At 32.1% G+C, this 20,078-nt stretch overlaps 3 long non-coding RNA genes across 4 annotated transcripts in view; all 3 read right to left on the bottom strand.

Moving 5' to 3' along the window:
• Positions 1 to 8,093, bottom strand: part of LOC134707685 (uncharacterized) — a 29,067-nt gene extending 20,974 nt beyond the window's left edge. The window contains exons 1-2 of the long non-coding RNA XR_010105754.1: positions 7,649 to 8,093; positions 6,997 to 7,257 (exon numbers count right to left, since the gene is read on the bottom strand). This is a non-coding gene — a long non-coding RNA (uncharacterized LOC134707685). The remainder of the gene's footprint in view (positions 1 to 6,996; positions 7,258 to 7,648) is intronic.
• A 4,216-nt stretch (positions 8,094 to 12,309) lies between these two features.
• On the bottom strand, positions 12,310 to 13,616 carry LOC134707681 (uncharacterized). The gene is made up of 2 exons (XR_010105749.1): positions 13,026 to 13,616; positions 12,310 to 12,465 (listed from the first exon to the last, which is right to left on the bottom strand). It is a non-coding gene; the product is annotated as an uncharacterized LOC134707681 (long non-coding RNA).
• A 1,719-nt stretch (positions 13,617 to 15,335) lies between these two features.
• LOC134707682 (uncharacterized) overlaps positions 15,336 to 20,078 on the bottom strand; it is a 47,269-nt gene continuing 42,526 nt past the window's right edge. For both annotated transcript variants that reach the window (XR_010105750.1, XR_010105751.1), the window contains exons 2-3: positions 17,698 to 17,900; positions 15,336 to 15,423 (exon numbers count right to left, since the gene is read on the bottom strand). This is a non-coding gene — a long non-coding RNA (uncharacterized LOC134707682). The remainder of the gene's footprint in view (positions 15,424 to 17,697; positions 17,901 to 20,078) is intronic.

Genomic DNA, 20,078 nt, shown 5'->3' with positions numbered 1-20,078 from the left:
TACAAATATTCACTCAGTTTTTGAAATTTTAATAACTCTGTACTAAACATGAACAGAAGTTTGTTTACAATCAAGCTAATATTCAGATGGAAATTTTGTAAAAATTTATTTCCTGTTTTTTTGTATATTACTTACAAGTGGTCTTAATTTTGCTAGTTAAACATTTTTCGAAATAGTGAAACATAGCAATCCTACATTCCGCCGTCGCCCCCACAAATATTCACTCTGTGGTTAAAGTTTTTGAAATTTTAATAACTTTCTTAAACTATCCTGGATTTGTACCAAACTTTGACAGAAGCTTAAAGCTTTTACAAAAATCTTCTCCTCTGAAACTACTGGGCTAAATTAAACTAAACTTGGCCACAATCATCATTGACAGTGGCGTAGCCAGGGTTGAAATGATGTGGATGTTTCGCAAAAATTTTGGACCTTTTTATGCAGAAAATTATTTTTTCATGTACTCCCCCAGAATCCGACACTAGTTACATTTTTGTTTAAATTCAAAATACCCACCTTTTCATATATTTATATTTTCAACTGAATTTTATTGTTTCCTCGAAAGTACCTTCATTTAATTCATGAATATTGCATTTAAAAGTTTCCCACCTAATTTTATATTTGACATATCAAAAACGGACCCCATTACAGCGGCACTTTTGTATAATTAAGGAACTTCGGAATAAAGGCACTGAAGTGACTCTTCTTTCCAGGAATTTGCGTCTACAACCTTAGGTTTTTGATTTTTGATTACTAGTATTTAGCTAAACGCGTTGCAGGAGACATAAAAATACCGGGCCTCCGACCAACCGGTCGTGTTAGCACTCTCATGTGTACAATTTTTGTCAGATTAAGTGAAACTCATATCATCAGCAATGTCTTTGACACTTTCAAAAATAAGTAATATTCAAATATTTTTAACCAGTTATGACCCTTTGAAATATAAATGGTAATGGAAATCCCATTTCATTTGCTGTAAGCTTTAATTTCTCTGAAGATATTGAAAAGAGAAAAGAAAAAGAAAACAAGTGCTTTTTTAGTTATTCCCTTGTTCCTTGCCCTTTGATAGATAAAACATGACATGAACATTTGTGATGTGCATGGCGGGGAACATTGGACCTTTTCTTTAATTGAAAATAAAACTAGTATTTGAACCTAGATAGAAACGGGAATTCATAAGCCTAGGAATTTTCACGGTATATTACAAATTGATTTTTTTTATCACGTCGTTTACCATGTCACAAAAACGACATCAGGAGTCAGGATATGGTGTTTTAGTTGTTAGTTGCTGTAGTCAGATGAGAAGACATCACTTCACTAGGTTCAATTTCAGAGGAAACATGTCCAAGGGTCTGCGTTTCATCATCCTCTCCGCTTACCTTAATTAGCCGATAACGTAGATTTTTTTGACGAACAAAAGTTAACTTGAAACACTATTCTGCGATTGGACTATCTTGTTTACATATTCTAATTTATCCTGAATGAAAGACCATGCAGGCATACTGCTTCGAAAATGACTGGATATTAACCTCAGCCTTGATACATTTGGATACTTCTGAGTTGAAGTCTGCTATTTTATTTTTTTGGTCAAAATGATGTGGATGCTTGAGCATCTGAGCATACATGCAAGCTACGCCACTTATTGAGGTATTTAGTTTAAAAAATGTGTGGTGTGACCTGGCCAACCAACCCAGACCAGTAAGGTCTAGATCACTTACCTGCTGATAGAGCACCTGCTGATATAGCACCATCAGCTGGCGATACGGCACCTTTTTGGGAAAATTTGATTTGCCTCCCTTTGCACAGTGTCTTAAGTTTTCAGAGAAAAAACTATTATTGATATAATTTAACTAATTGCCAAAAAAAACACATTGTGTTCTTCCACAACCGTTTTTAAACTTAATAAAATATATCCACAAATGTGTATTTTCACAAACAGATCTAATTTACAACTATTTTTTTCTCATTTTAAGTTAATTTAAATTGTTTTGTCGGAATTAATTTGAATAAATACTTTGAAATTGTAAGTATTTTTTAATTGGCTTTGTAGTATCTCCTTTAGATTTAAATAATATGTAAACTATAAGCTAAAAGAATAAGATTTAATTTTCGTTCTTAACATTTTTCATATAACTCACCAATAACAATGTCTGACCTGTCATATATATGCATGAAGTTCTGGAAGGGATGTTTATATATATATATTAGAGAATAATAGAAAAAGACAACAGAATGGACACAAAAAGGAAATTAAAAACAATAGGATAACAATAGAGAATAATATATGTAAACAACAACTTAAAGACAAAAATGTAAACCTCGTTCTAATTAGACAAACAATGGTGCCTGTCATACACATGCATGAAGGTCTGGATGGGTTGTTGATATAACAGAAAATAACGGAAAAAGAAGACAGAATGGACAAAAATGAATAGATAATAATATTGGGGGAAAAGAAGAGAATAATGGCATAAAATATAATGAACTTATAGATAGAGCAGGAGCATTTTTTTCTATTTGAATTTAAAGCACAATGAAATAACTGCCTCTAAAGCTAGATTGTTCAACACATACACACTTGGATATCCACAAATGTTCTAGTAGGAAGACAATCGAAAATAAATCAAGACCACTTAGAAAAAACACTTGTTTTTTTCACGGTATCTTATACAATTTTACTAACAGGGTGATAAGTTCTATTCAGGCAAAAACTACAGTTACCATCATCCGCTTGTCAACAGTTAAACTGTAGACGCATTTTTCGCGAATTTATAGTTTGTATAAGGGTTATTGCAAACTTTGCAAACGTATGTTAGAAACAAAGGATATAAACGTGTGCTCGCTGAACCGTTTTTATCGTTTTTGTTAGAAAGAAATGCACTCTAGATACGGAACAACTTCAGTTTTTTTGTAGGGTTCGTGTTGATCAGTCTTAAGTTTATAGTTGTGTGTTTTGTGTACTTTTGTTTGTTGGTAATTTTTTCTTTTCTCCATGGTGTTGTCAGTTTATTTTCGACTTGTTAGTTTGAATATCCCTATGATATCTTTTGCATCTTATTTGTTTTCAATTAAAGTAAAACAGCTTGCTGAATGAGTGACAGTATTTTCAATTCTTTCTATTATAAAAATAATAATCCACGACTAAAAGATTGAATTTTCAGAGAAGAATTAAGCGCGTTACATTCTAAGCTCTGTGGACAATTTAATTTTGAGAAACCGTAGGACTTGACTACAGCTAACTTGAAAAGAGCATTGTTCGAATCGTATTATCAGATTATTACATGGCATTTTTCATATCGCATGTATTATCGGGCACAGGACGTTTGCGCTTTTTTACCTGTAATACGATGGGACATTTGCGCTTCAAATACTATGGACATTTGCGCTTTTAATTTTGATTCACCTGTATTAAATTGACCGGACATTTAGGCTTTTTACCTAAAGTGGTCTACCTGTAATCTTAATGAGAAGTAATCATTAAGTTAAAAAAAATAACTTATATTTGTTATTATAGTTAGTTCACATTTACACAGTCTTGAACATGGAGTTTAAAGTTATAGAGACTAGTAAATGAAAAAAATGTTTATGATTAGGTACATTAATGAACAGGCTCCCCAAACAAGAATTGAGAAGTAGAAACTCGATCATTTATTTAAGTACCAATCAGGACAGATAACAAGAACAAGATTTGTTCACTCATTGGGCTTCGAATATCAAGCTATAACTGACCTGTAATTGTGATGACAGTACATGCATGGTTTTATTTCATAAGAATGTGTACTTTTAGCTGTACATAAACTTTTAAACAAATATCAACAATATGACATGTTTGTGCTATGAAATGATTTTTAAACTTTTAACCATAAAGAATGACTTTAACTCTGCCCGGTCAAACCTGCCGGTCCCAAGCCCGGATAAAAGAAAAGGGAAGTCATAGATATATATATAAAAAAAGCGCAAATGTCCTATGTGAAAAGCGCAAATGTCCATTTTAAAAAAGCGCAAATGTCCTATGTTTTGAAGCGCAAGTGTCCACAAAAAAAAGCGCAAATGTCCCGTGCCGGTATTATCAGCCCTAGGTTCAATATCAGCCCAAGAGCCGCATGTCTCGAGGGCTGATATTGACCGATAAATATACAAAAGAACAATGTAACGAGTGTTCTGATTGGACGACAATCGTTTGCCAGATTATATTTACTGAAGAATACCGTCAGATAATTCATTATCTCATTTTCCAGATAATTAAGGTTTATTACGGATTCTAAATATACCAAAGAACAATGTAACGAGTGTTATAATTGGACGACAATCGTTTGCAAGATTGTATATGAAAAATAGTTTTTATACCGTCCTTTTTTTAGAGGAGGGGCGACATTCGGCACACGGCACGCAATTAACAAACTACTCATGGTGTGGACATCACCGTTATTGACACCTGGACAAGCGAAATTTGTTGAATAAATTAAAAAAAAGACCAGTGAAATACAGAAGGGCTGATTAGATACAATATACATCATATACTTTAAACATACTTAATAAACACATTTGTTAGCTGTTTTGACGCCAACTGACTGTTTATTACTGACGGCTAATTTCGACATCGCCGATAATAATATTGAACTCTCATATTCATTTATTCAGTTGATTTTAATCTTTTAATAATGACAACGTTTTTGTAAAATATTTAAATTTAACTATTTCGTCATGTGTCAGTAAACAAAATAGAGATGAAAATCGAGTAATCCAATAAACAAATAATGCACAATTCAATTATGGAAAAACAATTATTTCATCATGGTTATTGATAAGACAATCACATACTTTTCATTTTGCTTTCAAAATAATTTAATACATAAGTCAGAGATTAAATACCTTAAAATTAAACATGTTAAAGACCCAGATTTAAATTGTAGGATATAAACAATACATGTATATTGTCGGAAATACTAAATGTTTGCTTACTCGCTAAGAAACAGGAGAAACCCTCTTCATTCTGTTTTTAAATCTGGATCCAAAAAGGGAAATTTTTACATGTAAATGTAATTACGGGTGACATGCATGATTGTCAAACCTCTGCCTGTAATATGGGTAATAAATATACAACTTCCCCCAATGCATGTTGACATAACAGGAAAAAAGTAATAAAAGTTTCTTTTAAGACTGCTCAAAACAAAACCAAAAAAAACTCATGCACGAAAAAGATATTTTGAAAGATTAACATTCCTAAGGTTTCTGTTTTATATTTTTCTCTTATCTTTTATTCTAAATTAGATTATTGCTTCTGACTCGAAAACTAGCATATTTTAACACACAAGACACAAAATCACAATCCAGTGATATGAATTTTTTTTCTTGAATTAGATCCTTCTCACAGGAAATACCCTTCTATAATAATTAATTCAGAGCTCTTCAAAATTGTCGAAGAACATATAGAAAAGAATGAAAAGAAATCTAAAATGTGTTCGTCAATCCGTGTACAAAGAAAGAAGGGAACTTCATCCAGTTCAACCAAAAATCCATCTGAATTTCACATACCTCTTGATGATATTGGTATTGTCGCGGTGTTGAAACAAACACAGATGTGTCAGCATATTTTGTACAGAATTAAAATAACTCTACCAAGTTGTAAAATGTTGGTCCTAAGCATGAATAATGGAGGAGCGAATTCAATTATTTAGTCGATTTATAAGTAAAAATAAATAAATTCAGAAGTTTAGCAAGACAAGATAAATTCATCAAACTGGTAAGACAAGACGAATGTATCATGACAGAAAGTCACAAGACAAAAAGTCACAGACAAAAAGTCACAGACAAAAAGTCACTCACAATTCAGTTTTGAGATTACTTTTGTTTGAACAAGATTACATTTATTTTAAAATAATTTTTTTCACATTTTTCTTGAAGTTTTATGTTTCAAGCATTTTTGTAATAAAAATCTTCTCAATAAATGTCAATAACGTTCAAGTAATTGTTATGAAAATAAAATGTCAAAGTGACTTGGAACCTAAATGGCTTCATTTTGCCAATATAAGTATCCTTTGCATGATCAAAATTTAATACATCTTCAATTATCAAGGTTTATGAGCTTTTTTTTTTTTTTTAACTTAAAAAGGATTATATGGTATAAAAACTTAAAGAAAATATTTCAAAATATATTTGAACAATTGTCAAAAACATATTTGTGACTTTTTGTCCTGTGGCTTTTTGTCCTATCAAATGTGTGACTTTATGTCCTGTGACTTTTTGTTCTGTGACTTTCTGTCCGTTTACCAACAAGACAAGATAATTTATTACAACTTAGGCACTCGTTACAAGATTGAAAGTCAAGATTCTTATATGAAAAAATCTCACTTTCACTTTGTTTCTTTTTAAGGTAAATGAATAACATGTTTTTTTAAATTTCATTCTTCAAGTTAAATTTTTTTTTCTTCAGACAGTCAATTGACATGACAATAGTAAACTAAGGAAGTTGATAATCCTCTGAGACTCTGTTTGAATGTACTAGTATTTAAAACGAATGTAGAAAGTCACAGGACAAAAAGTCGCAGACAAAAAGGTCAAAATACATTTTTTTTAGAAAAAAAGTGTTTGAATAAGAAAAACACTAATTTTAAAAACATTTTTTTAAAGTTTTACTTGAAGTATTCTATATAAACAACTTTGTTATTTAAATGTATTGATTAAATAAAATAATGATAAAATAATTGATATGTACCAAGGAATATATCATTTGCATGATCAAAATTTAATGAATTTTGATTTATCAAGGCTTAAGAAAAGTTGTCTCATTGGCACTCGCACCACATCTACCTATATCTATTATGAACAAATATTCAAAGCCTAGAAATGAAAATATGTAACGAAAAGAAATATTTTAAGATCTTTCTCTTATATATTCAAATAATTCTCAACAAATTAATTGTGACTTTTTGTCCTTTGATTTTTGTCCTATCAAATTTGTGACAATTAAGTTTATGTCCTATGCCTCTGTGTATCTACCACCACTCTGTGTATCTACCACCACTTTGTATATCTTTCATCACTCTGTACACATATCACCACTCTGTTTATCTACCATCAGTCTTTTTCCGACGGTTGTTCCGCAAATCGAGGTCCAAAGCTGACGTCACAATAAAATAATATTTCAAATCGGCGGCCAATTCAATCACCCTCTAATTGAGGTCCAATTTTTGGCTCCTTGGCTCCTCTAATCGACGTCCAATTTTTTAGCTTCTCTAATAGTTGTCCGTTTTAATGGACCTATGGAAATATCCAAACGCCGAGACATTTTTTGCCATTATGCCGTATTGTGCATTAAATATACTTTAAAAAATGAACAAAACTGTGGAAATTGGGACAAAAAAGTTTATAACAGAACTGAAACTTGGATTGTCGGAGAAGAATAAAGATAAAAAAGAAGTAAAGACAGTTCTCGATCAATATTTTTACAACCTAAACATAGTGTATGTAACAAATAAAATATATTGTTTTTTTTCTCTTTTAATGTTTAACCGATGATACAAGTTGCAATATCCATTTGTATGTAATTTAAAAGCTTATTAAAACAATGAAACGTGTAGAGATTGCTAATCAGACAACTATACACCAGAATTCAAATAAGGTGGATGTAAGCAATTATATAGTCCTTTACCTTTTACAGCTTGTTGTTCGGTGTGAGCCACGGATCCGTATTAAAGACCGTATTTTGACCTATAGTGGGTTTCTTTTATAAACTGAGACTTGGATGAAGAATTGTCTCATTGGCACTCAAACCACATTTTCTTATATCCATAGGGAACTTAACGTCCTTCAACAAGGAATCATTGAGCAATTAAAGGTCACGACATGTAACATATAAAATAATTATTATACAACTAAAAAATAACTTCAAAACAAAACAATCTGAACAACAAATATTCAAGACATAAATTAACGACAACCACTATACTACAGGCACATAAAATATTTGACTGGGTTTAACATGTTTGTGAGCGCTTAATCTTCCTATAATCTGAGACAGTGGTGTAACAGCACAACATAAAAACATAATGCCAATTTATTTTGTATATTTTTCACTCCAGGTGTAAAACAATAAATTGTTGACAAACTTCTTACAGAGCTAGTCCAAGTTATAATACTCTAAAAGTTGGCATTTATACTTCTTTATTTCGTCTACTGTTGAAGACTGAGGGTTGCCCTATATATATATTTCGTTTAGTTTTCTTTGTCGTTGGGTTCTGATTTAAGTATACTCGCATGCCATTTATCAATATGCATTTACATGTATAAGTGTAAGTGCAGCAATTTGTTATTCTATTATTCATTGATATTGGACATCGGTAAGAGAAGACTACTATAGATACTATAAAGGTAATCGGACGTCGTTTTGGCAATACATGACGGAACATTGTCATTGGGCGTGGATTTGAGTATCAAACAATTGGACGTCGAATTAAGAATTTAATCACAGCTCTGTATATCTACAATCACTCTGTATACTGTATCTATCACCACGCTATACCCCGTGACACCCCTAATTATTTTTCTATAGAGGCTATGAAAACAATCCCCCTTTTTCAATTTTTTTTTAACATAGTGCCACTCGATACCTTGCGCAAAAGATGCACCTGTTTCTCCTCTACAAGACCTATATAGTTATACCCGGTGACTCCCCTCATTATTTTTTCTTAGAAGCCATCAAATAGGCCAATCCCACTTTTTTCCCGGTTTTTTTCTTCAAATTTTTAGCCTTATAGTTTCAGGTTTTTTTAACATAGCGCCACTCGATTTCTTGCGCAAAAGGTGTTGTTCAATAGTCTAATATGAAGTTGGGCTTCTATTGGAAGTATTCCGTCTATAGGATGATGATTGTTACATCTGCTACATAAGTTGTTGATGAAAGTAGAAGCCTAGAGGTAGTTTTTTTCTAGAATTTTTCGATTAATTCTAGCATGGAAGTCAATATAATACTTCCATGATTCTAGTGAATTTGTTTTTGGTAGTGTTAGCTCTTATCCATATATAAGTACTAAAGATACGTAACACGAATGATTGAATAACACATGAAATGACCCAATGACACATGCAATTTTAATCTTAGTTTAAACAGTATTTATTAATGATTTTTTTTACAAGATTAAGTATAACAATGTTATATGAAGTTTTAATCTTAATTAGCATATATTGGTGACTTTTAAACACTGATTTATAAATAGTATTACATTAAAAGTGTATAAAAAATGATTTATTAAAGCAGGAAAGTTCATAAAATGTTATTATAATTTTGTGGATACATCTGTTCCTTATTGCATATATACGATTGCCCAATGTGTTCAATTTGGACTACCAAAGTTGGGGTCTCATTTGTATAAAAAATTAAAACTCACTAACACTCCATGAATTTACATGTATTTTATTTAACAGTCAGACAAATATTTTAAGTAATAATTTTCCAGAAAGTCGTAAAACCGTCCTGGACCTCCTGATTGCACTCAGTGCGAAATGTGTTCTTAGAACAAAAATTAAGATACAAGTTGCAAAAAATTTAGATCTAATTCTATGCAAAATGTGGCGATCAAACGATGTCTTCTCATTTGTCCAACTTTTTATTTTTGTTAATTATTGGGTTGTTTGTTTAGTGAGAGTAAGGTGTCTTTCTAAAATTTGACAGTAAATTTGTTCCTGTATGTTTTTATACTATTTAAAAAAATATATAAAATATAGGCGATAGTAAGCTATTTTTAAATAAAGTTTTATAGTATATTTTAGATAATAAATAAATATTTCATCTTTTATACAGAAGAAACCCACAAATCAGGGGTTCGACGACTTACAGAAAAGCAGCTTTTTTACTTCCCAATTTTGATAGCCTTTGGTAGTATCATATTGTTTCAATATCCATTAGTTGGTACCACCTATCGGAACTAGACAGTGACACGATTGCTTTAATTTAGCACTGTTGTACATTAAAGTCAATTTCCCATATTCAATCGTGTACTCCATATCAAATCCGACAATATTTAAAACGAACGAACTTTATACTTCAGTGTTTGTTTGTCTTGTATCATGTATAATTGTTCAAAGAAACCAAAATCTTATCTAAAATAGAGAGATATTTATAAGTATAGCTTCTTCATAATTTGATGCTAATTGTTGAAACCCAGGAGCTTTTGAGCTTCCTCATGGACCCTCTACCAGGACAACCATAATTACGCCTTTCATTCATAAAATCCTGGCCTAGGACTATTGAAATGTTTAGTAACGCCTTATACCGTATGTTTGGAATTTCTCGTTATTGGTCTTCTGCTTTTAAGATCAATCCAACCATTTTAACAAACCATAGACAATTAATGGAGGAAGTTCGGCAGAGAAAAATAATTGCCGTTTTTTTTTTATTCCCCGCCCCCTCTTTCAAATATCATGGTAACGCCCCTAAACCTACATAGACAATAGCTGCCGAACCATCTATGGTCCGCAAATAGTCAAAAAATAACATAAGGACCTATGAGCTACGGTTCCGCAGCTACATAGACAACAGACTGACCCAACTTAAGGATAGACTACAGCAAGGACAGATCAACGTATATCACAACACTGATGCAGTATTCCACCTACTTCAACGAGGATGAAAATTAAATGGCAGTTGCACATTTTAACATGCTATGCTAAATAATACTACAGAAAATTTAATCCGGGTATAATTTTCACTCTTATTTTTCAACCCAAACTCTAATTTAAAAAAACAACTTTGTTCTTGATTACCTTTGATCTCATCTATCCAACTTTTTTTACCTGTTCTACATATAGTTTTTAAAATGTTGGATAAATAAAAATGAACCGATCAAACACCCAACAGCGTTTGTTTAATGGTTAACATTGCACTGGGCAGTCGCACGTGTCGTTAAATAACAAACCAATAAACAATATAATGAAGTTGTAAGGTAATAAATATTTCAGGTATTGGGCAGTTGCCATCATCATGATTAGATTATCTAATTGACAAAAAAACACTTAAAATTTTAAATTTCAATTTACTAAACACAAAAATGTAAGTACTAAAATGTATATTTAAGCAATAAAATGTATGATACCATATTTCACTGTTTTAATAGAGAACATTACGGAAAGATAATGGAGCGTGGTATCTTTTTTAATTAAGATTATAACTTTCTAAAAGGAAACTCTTTAGGACTTCTAAATAGTGTATTTCAACTGTGCTAAACTTGTTTTGAACATTAAAGTTATTTGTCCTGGTTAATTGTGCGGATGTCAGATTTATGTAACACATTTCACTATCTTCATAAGGAAAAATAAAAACGGATATTACATTCAAATTCTCTTAAAAGAAACTTTTCAAGACAACTTCCCTCTGATCTTCATTAATATCGTTCATTATTCTGTCTGTATAGATGCTCCATGGTCTCTATACCTTATCCCTTATGACCATGAAATTTTCTTCCAATGTGTCGTGACTTTCTATTGGCTACTTTTTTTTCAGTTAATCAAATTTCTCAGAATTTTCAGATAATCCAGGATTTTTCTCAGATAATCCCGGTTTATCTCAGATAAACTAAGATTATCTCAGCTTAATTCAAATTCGAAAAAAATCTAGTTTATCTGAGAAAATATAGAAAATCCATTATCTGGAGAAAATCCCGGTTTATCTGAAAATTCTGAGATAAATCGGCATTATCTGGAAAAAATCGAGATAATCCCGGTTTATCTGAGCTTAATGTAAAAAAATGAGATAATCCTACTTTATCTGAGAAAATCCTGGTTTATCTGAGATCATTTAGGATTATCTATAAAAGTGGTTCAGGCGTGCCATAGATCTCTCTAGAATTATACTACAAGGTTCCATATTACAAAGGAAAGGCAGGGATCGAGAATTAGGATAATTGTTCCAGGGTAGGATTCAAAGAGTTTTGGAGGGTCTCTTTTTTCTCTCAAAATTTTTGAAATTTCACAAATTTTTATAAAGATTCAAGAAGAAATCTTTAACTGCACAGTATTGCACAATAGATCTGTAAGATCTTGACATTTGTTTTGTGTCAGAAACCTTTATTATGTAAAAAAAAATTGATAACAATCCAAATTCAGATAGTATCAAGCTTGGATATTATGTCCAAATTTGCTTGGATATTGTGTCTAAATTTGGCCCAATTGTCATCAGGGTTCAACATCTGCGGTAGTAGATCAGCGAAGAATTTTATTAAACACTTCCTTCTAATCCCCCTTTATATATGAATCATGATAAAAAAAAAAGGTATTTTTTTTTATATTTCCTTAGAACAAAACAATAAAGACTTATCATTGGGCGCTTTTTAAATATTTAAAATACTCCGAATTATTCTTTTATTATTATATATTCTAAGCTGCGAGGATTGCCACCAAAGATTCTAGTCCACTCATCCAACCAAGTACTACATCTCACCAATGTCATCCACAATCCTTACTCTTTATGAATAGCTGCAAGAGATTCAATAAATGAATAGTCAAAGTTCAAGAGACAAAACTACAACTTTTTATATAAAAAGAATAAGAAGAAAAGGGAAAGAAGCAAGGAAGGTGATTTAAAAATTCAAGAGATTATTTGAACAAGGCAAACATAGCAAAGTTGACCATTATCAAAATACATTGTTATTAATTTTAATTATGTAAGTGTGCATTTAAATAGAGAGCTTGACATATATTTTGGGGCCTTTTTGCAGCTGACTATGTGGTATGGGTTTTGCTCATTGTTGAAGACGGCTGACCTAGAGTTGTAAACTTCTGTCATTCGGACTCTGGTGAAGAGTTGTCTAAATGGATCTCATACCACTGCAAATCTTCTTATTTTTTTCTATTACCATTTGCATGGCAAGTATATTGTTTTTATGTTGTTGGATAACTGTCAAAATAATTTGATATGCACATTTCTTGATCATATATCTAGACGTCGACATCTGATCCCCATTTTTTTTTTTAAATTTCTAAACAATGAATTGTTTTGCTCGTAAACACGGAATCTTTAACTTGATTATTCTTACCAAACGGTAAACCTAAAGCAGCTTTAATGCTTTGTACTTTAGATGTCATTAACCCTCCACAGCCGCCCATATGCATCTCCCAGTCCATGTAAAAACTATTTCCCATATACTTAGGATAGTCCATAACTGTTGAAGAGGAGATCCATCCATTCATAAAAGCATTCGTACTTCCTTGGTTCCCGAATGTGCCATGTTTGGGATCGAAGAAAAATGTTATATAACTGTTTGGGTTGGAGTCACAGTTTCGGAATGTAAAGTCCTTTCCGGTAGCTCTGTATCCCTGTATGTTACGGTTTTGAACTAAGCTTTTAGGCAGAAACCCGAGAAATAAAAATGGATGCAGTTGTGTATTTGAAGTTGTTGGTCCTTTGTCACGACAATTGATGAGAATTTGATTGGAAAGATAGAGAAGACTGGTGCTGGTAGGCTAGCAAATTCTCAACTTTGACTTCTCTCTGCTCTCCGTTTGACATAAGAAGACGTATTTTTGCAAATTTATTTGTAGAATATAGTTTTGTAATATCGAAAGCAACCCCCGAGGATTTTCTAGAAATGAATGTGTATCCATAGTCGCCCTCGAACGAACAGTATATATAACCGGGAGTTTTCCGTGTTATAGTGATTCAAAGACGGAATACCAATACTTTAAACTTTATTAGCAAGGTCCGGACAGTACCAGACCTAAGACCTAAACTGCCTACAAAATAACATACACAAGCATATATAAAAAACAGTATGATACTATCTATAGAAAAGTATTAGTGTCCAACGGATTAACTTGTCATGGTCAGAGTGATTTCCATCACGACAAACATATATCTAACAATAGAATTAATTAAACACAAAGAAGTATAACAGGTTAGATAGACGGATTAACAAATTGTCACTGTAGCACTTAAAATATTATGTCTGATCTTAATTTATTTCTAATCGCAAATAGTCCAAATCTTCCTGGTTATATTCGCCACTACTCCACCTAAACTCGGTCTCCGAGTTTGCCGAATGAATTTTGTTATCGTCGTGGGTATCCTCCTCCTCGCCGATGGCGTTGCTGCGAATTGCCACGCGAGCAAATTGCAACATTTCGGTTTGAATGTTTTATATCTAGATGTTGAATCTCGTGTCTACTGTTTACGTTCTCTGCCTTAAGTCTCTGAATTTCGTCATCCATATCATTTAAGATGCGATTGTACTGCAAGTCAGTATTTTTAAACTCCATTGTTAAGCGTTGTCTAGAGTTCGTTAAATTTAGGTTTTCCTCTTTCAGTTGAACTATTACTCTTTCCAAATGCTCAGTTCTACTTCTATGTTCGGCTAACTCATGTTCTATCTTTTGAATTATCCGGCCATGTTCTAAACGTTCCAAACTGTTCTTTAAAATAACATTTTCTTTTCTTACGGTATCCAATTTTGAATTTTCACTTTTGAGTACAGCTATTTCTTTCAACGAGTTACTGTGAGAAACTTTTAACTTCTTTAAGTTCAGTTTAGCGGATTCGTCTTGTATGGAGCACGTAAAAACAAAGAGTTCCTTGTCCTCGAGTCCTTGAAACGGAAATTGAGACATTTGTTTCTTCTCAATAAATGTTCTCATGCGGTCGCTGTCTCTTTGCATTTTAGATTTTGACTTCATCTTTGGTTTTGGGTTTTCACATGACTTCACGTGAAAACTATACATACGGGCAAAACGTCCATGATGTCTGCACTGGTAACAATGAGCGTTAGCTGCATAACATCGATGGTAGGTGAAAATGTCCAATGTCTTACCGCAATATTTACACAGAAAGTCCAAACAGGTATTTTCTTTTCTTATCGGAAACGGATGTCCATTTCTGCAAGGATGGTAATTCCAGGTTCCTTCCATAGTGTTGTTTCTGAAGGTATCCATTTACTAGTTTGGGGGAACTAGCTCAGAATCGTGCCGCGGGTACCTCAACCAATATATAACCGGGCGTTTTCCGTGTTAAAGTAATGCAAAGACGGAATACCAATACTTTAAACTTTATTAGCAAGGTCCGGACAGTACCAGACCTAAGACCTAAACTGACTACCAAATGACATACACAAGCATATATAAAAAACAGTATGATACTATCTATAGAAAAGTATTAGTGTCCAACGGATTAACTTGTCATGGTCAGAGTGATTTCCATCACGACAAACATATATCTAACAATAGAATTAATTAAACACAAAGAAGTATAACAGGTTAGATAGACGGATTAACAAATTGTCACTGTAGCACTTAAAATATTATGTCTGATCTTAATTTATTTCTAATCGCAAATAGTCCAAATCTTCCTGGTTATATATACTCTAACAGCCATTTGCAATGGATAAATAACATAATCTCCGCTTGGACTTAGATTGTCATCTGTGTAGATATCTTCGCAAGATTCTAGAAGAAAATGACAAAAGTAAACATAAAATATAATACAAGGGAATGCACATTCATATACTTGTACATAAATAATATCTGTTTTAACACATGACGCCATGAATTTACATTAACGTTTTGGAAACATGCCTGATGATACCAAAAACCACGAAAAGTTTTCTTGTAGAGTAAAAGAGGAAAATACGCTTTTATTAATAAGTAGACAGAAATTAAAGAAGTTACTGTGAACTATTACTCAAAAACTGGATATTGAATGCATAAAAAAAATGTTGCATCACAACCATATCACGAAGCATACCATCAACGTGAATGTCTACTGGAAATTGTCGTACACAGATGAATTGTAAACTCTATTCAGAAGAGCACATTGCTAGGACTGAGAATAAAGGGCGTTTGGGGAGTAACGATTCCCAAAATTGTTTCAGAACAACCAAAGATTTATCCCTCATATTTGTTGAGTTTGGAGGTAGACTTTTCCAACAAATTGTCGGCATTCCTATGGGAACAAACTGTGCACATCTTCTTGCCGACCTCTTCTTATTTTCATATGATCGGAGTTCCTTCAGACACTGGTCAAAAACAAGAGGACAAAAGAAGCCAGATTATTTAATTTCACTTTCAGATATATTGGTGATGTTATTTCCGGAAACAATCTGAACTTTTCTGATTGAGTTCCATCAATATATCCCCCAGAACTATAAATTAAAGAAACAACAGAAACGGCTTCCGCCGCCTTATTTTTAGGCTTATATCTGGAATTTGACTTACACAGTCATCTCAGTACCAGAATCTATCTATGACAAACGAGACGATTTTAATTTTGAAATTATAAATTTCCCCCACCTTAGTAGCAGTATACCAACTTCACCTGCATATGGGATATATATTTCCCAACTTATTTGATATTCAAGAGCTTGCAGCTCCTACTCAGACTTCTGTAAAACGTCATCAGTGTCTGAGTAGAAAGTTGATGAACCAGGGGTATGTCTAAGAACGTCTAGTCCTTTTTCTAAAAAAAAAGTTCATCGGAAGGTACCAAGACCTTGTTGATAAATATTCCGTATCAACTTCACAAATAATACATGATGGTCTTGATGTATAGATTCTGCGTACTGATGTTGTTTATCATCTTAACAACGTGTTATATTGTTCTTTCATTTGTCTTTGTTCTATTATTAATATTACTTTTACTGTTGGATTGTTTTATGTGATATCCATTTAACGTGGCTCTGTACTTAAACATCCCGTCATTGTGGTTGAATGATCTTTTATTTTTCGCTGGTGTGTTTTGTATATGCGAATTGTCGTGTTTCTTTGGTTTTTATAACGTGACTCTGTACTTTAAAAGATCCCGTCAATATGATAATGTTCTATTAAATGTCACTATGATATATCTATTTCAATTATGAATTAGAAAATACGTTGAACAACAAACGTCAAAATTATTCAATCGAGTAGTGGAATGAACTTTTTGTGGATTCTTAAAAATTCTATATAACTTTTGGACTTATTTTAAATCTCGGTCTATTTCTGAAATTAATTCTTACATACTTTGAATTTTTAACCCTGTATGCTAACATTGCCCATGTGAAATTTTTAAAATTGTTTGCATATATACATTGTATAAAATTTTCTGACGTCAGACACGCAAATCAATGAATGTGTTTGTAGATGGATGTGTTTGTGTTCTGTTAAATTGTTCCTTTTAAAATTGTTACACGATGATGACTGCTGTACCAATATTTTGAATATTTTATTTATTATGTCTGTTTAATTCACGCATCATTGTAAATATAACGGAATTTGATGAGACTGTCATCAAAGACAGAGGTTTACCGCTTTAAAACCAGGTTTAACCCACCATTTTCTACATTTGAAAATGCCTGTACCAAGTCAGGAATATGACAGTTTTTGTTCATTCGTTTTTGATGTGTTTTTCATTTGATTTTACCATGTGATTATGAACTTTCCGATTGGAATTTCCTCTGAGTTCAGTATTTTTGTGATTTTAATTTCTGCTGATAATCAGTAGAAGTTACCTGAAGAAATATACATGCAGTTTATATAAACTGCACTAAGATGAACTGGTGATTATATTACTTCTTAGAAATGGGAAATTGACAATGGGAAACTGAAATCGATGGCTGGCAGCATGCAGGTACAATGTAGACATCTAACTATAGAGCCGCTTGTTCTGAAAACTTCTGCTTATACGTTTGTTTCTAATTAACACAAATATGATAACTGATCATAACTATTTTGCAAATTTCTTACTTGGTTTGCGATTCAAAGTTTTAAGCTCTAGTCGTATTTCTGAAAGAGCAGACGTAATCTTTTGAAGATTATTGTCTACAGCAAACATTGTCAAGTCATTCCTGCTTGCTTCAATCTCAGAACAATAAAAAAGGCAAATCAATAAAGCTGTAAAAAACATTTTTTTTGTATGAATAATTTTGTCCGTATGTCTGTTTCTAATTCTGAAATTAAAAAAAGGTTATATCAATTAATTGCCCTTATGCATCTTATTTATACATATTTGTTTACGTTTACATTCAAATACATACATATACTTTACAAATGAAAACAAATATAAAAGGTATGAATTAAACAATGTGTGGAATTCTATACAAAACGCAATATGATAGTTTGTGAGCACTATACATTAAATCGTACACACAATATGATTTTCTCTGTATAGGTTCTCAAACGAACTCCGTACACAAGCAACCAGAGCCTGTCATATACGTGAGAAGTTTAGCTAGCTATAAAACCAGGTTAAATCGACCATTTTCTACCTAAGAAAATTCTTTACCAAGTCAAGAATATAACAGTTGTTATCCTTTCGTTTGATGTGTTTGAGCTTTTGATTCTGCCTTTTTATTATGGACTTTCTGTTTTGAATTTTCCTCGGAGTTAATTATTTTTGTAATTTTACTTTTTATGCCCCATTTATGAGCATTCTGTTTCCTGGACTATGCGTCTGTCTGCCCGTTCGTTCGTTCGATTGTTCGTCCCGCTTCGGTTTTTGGTCGAGCTAGTTTTTGATGAAGTTGAAGTCCAATCAACTTGAAACTAAGTACACATGTTCCCTATGACATGATATTTTTAATTTTAATGCCAAATTAGAGATTTTACCCCATTTTCACGGTCCAATGAACATAAAAAATGATAGTGCGAATTGGGCATCCGTGTAATGGGGACACATTCTTATTTCCATAACAGTCATCATAAAATTATGTATCTTTTACATCAATTATTATTCAATAGCTGTTGAAAATTACTCTCATAAAAAAAAACGACGAGATAAGTCTAGTTGTAACGAACAGCAATTATCTTCCCGAAAGTTATTGCAACAGAAGATGTTTAAGTTTTAATCTTTAGCATTATACCTCAAATATACACAGAAAAAAGTCCCATAAAATCTAACTTGAGGAAGACTAAAAAAATCACTATTTAAAATTCCTACGGAGATTTGCATTGAAAAGGGAGATAACTCTTGCAAACAAGGCAGAAATATCAATAAAAATTGATACAAAATTACAACTTTACCGCTTCTATTCATCAGAATGTATTAACTCTTGATTTTTTAGCGGTCTTTAGAGTATGACAAACAACTCTAAAGGTGTTTTTATATCTTTTATCAAGCTGTAATCTAGATTTCGTAATTCTTAAGTTGACCATGTATTGAATTTCTCAACATGTCAAGATAAAGAATCTCTTTAAACAAAATAATTTTAGCATGTTTTCTTCTTTTTGTGGTTCAAAGTTTCTTTAGATAAGAAAGTTGTTAAAAAAATATAATATACAGATATAAACAATACCAAATTTTCACATTATTTTTTCAAAATGGTCACAAAGCTTCAGATTTGCAATTTCTTTAATAAAAAATGCACGAAAAAAATTAAAATTACCCATAACACTTCGGTTTTGTACATTTCAGGAGCAAAAGATAATATAATTTAGTCAAATACAAACTTATAACCCAATCAAAGTATCATACTTTACATAAAATTTCAAGAAAAATAACCAAAAACTGACCAAAAAAGACTCATTTTTACAAGAGTTATCTCCCCTTCCAATGTTAATTTCCATGGAAAAATTAAAAATGCTGATTTTGAGTTTCCTCAAGTTAGATTTTATGGGACTTTTTTCTGTGAATATAAAAGGCATACTGCTATAGATTAGAACTAAAACATTTTCTGTTGCAATTAGTTTGAGGTTAAATCTTAGTTTGACTGGACTAATATGTTATATGCAGTTTGTCCACATTTAGAATGCATTTCTTTCTAACCAAACTTTTGTAAACTTTGTGTGGCGTTTGTTGTTGTTTTCTAAACGCTACAAAAGTAGAAACAAATACATCTTTTAATCAGTGTTTACTGATCCTGTTTGAACTTTCAATAATGCATGCACATGTTGTTGGTAAACAGACTTTTTTTACAAACGTAGAAACAAGTACATCGTTTAATCAGGGTGAAGTTAGAAACAAATGTAGCGTTTGTTCTAACAAACGATGAACGACAAACTGTAGACGCATTTTTACCGAGTGCATAGTTTGTCAAAGTTTATGTTAACTTTTCTTTAAACATGTATTTGTATGTCAGAAACAAAATGATTAAAACGTGTGCGCGCTTAGCCGTTTGTATCGTTTGTGT

This window comes from Mytilus trossulus, chromosome 2 (assembly GCF_036588685.1).
Source record: "Mytilus trossulus isolate FHL-02 chromosome 2, PNRI_Mtr1.1.1.hap1, whole genome shotgun sequence".
Lineage (NCBI taxonomy): Eukaryota > Metazoa > Mollusca > Bivalvia > Mytilida > Mytilidae > Mytilus > Mytilus trossulus.
Note: the sequence above shows the minus strand (reverse complement) of the source record. Positions and strands in the feature narration are given on the sequence as shown.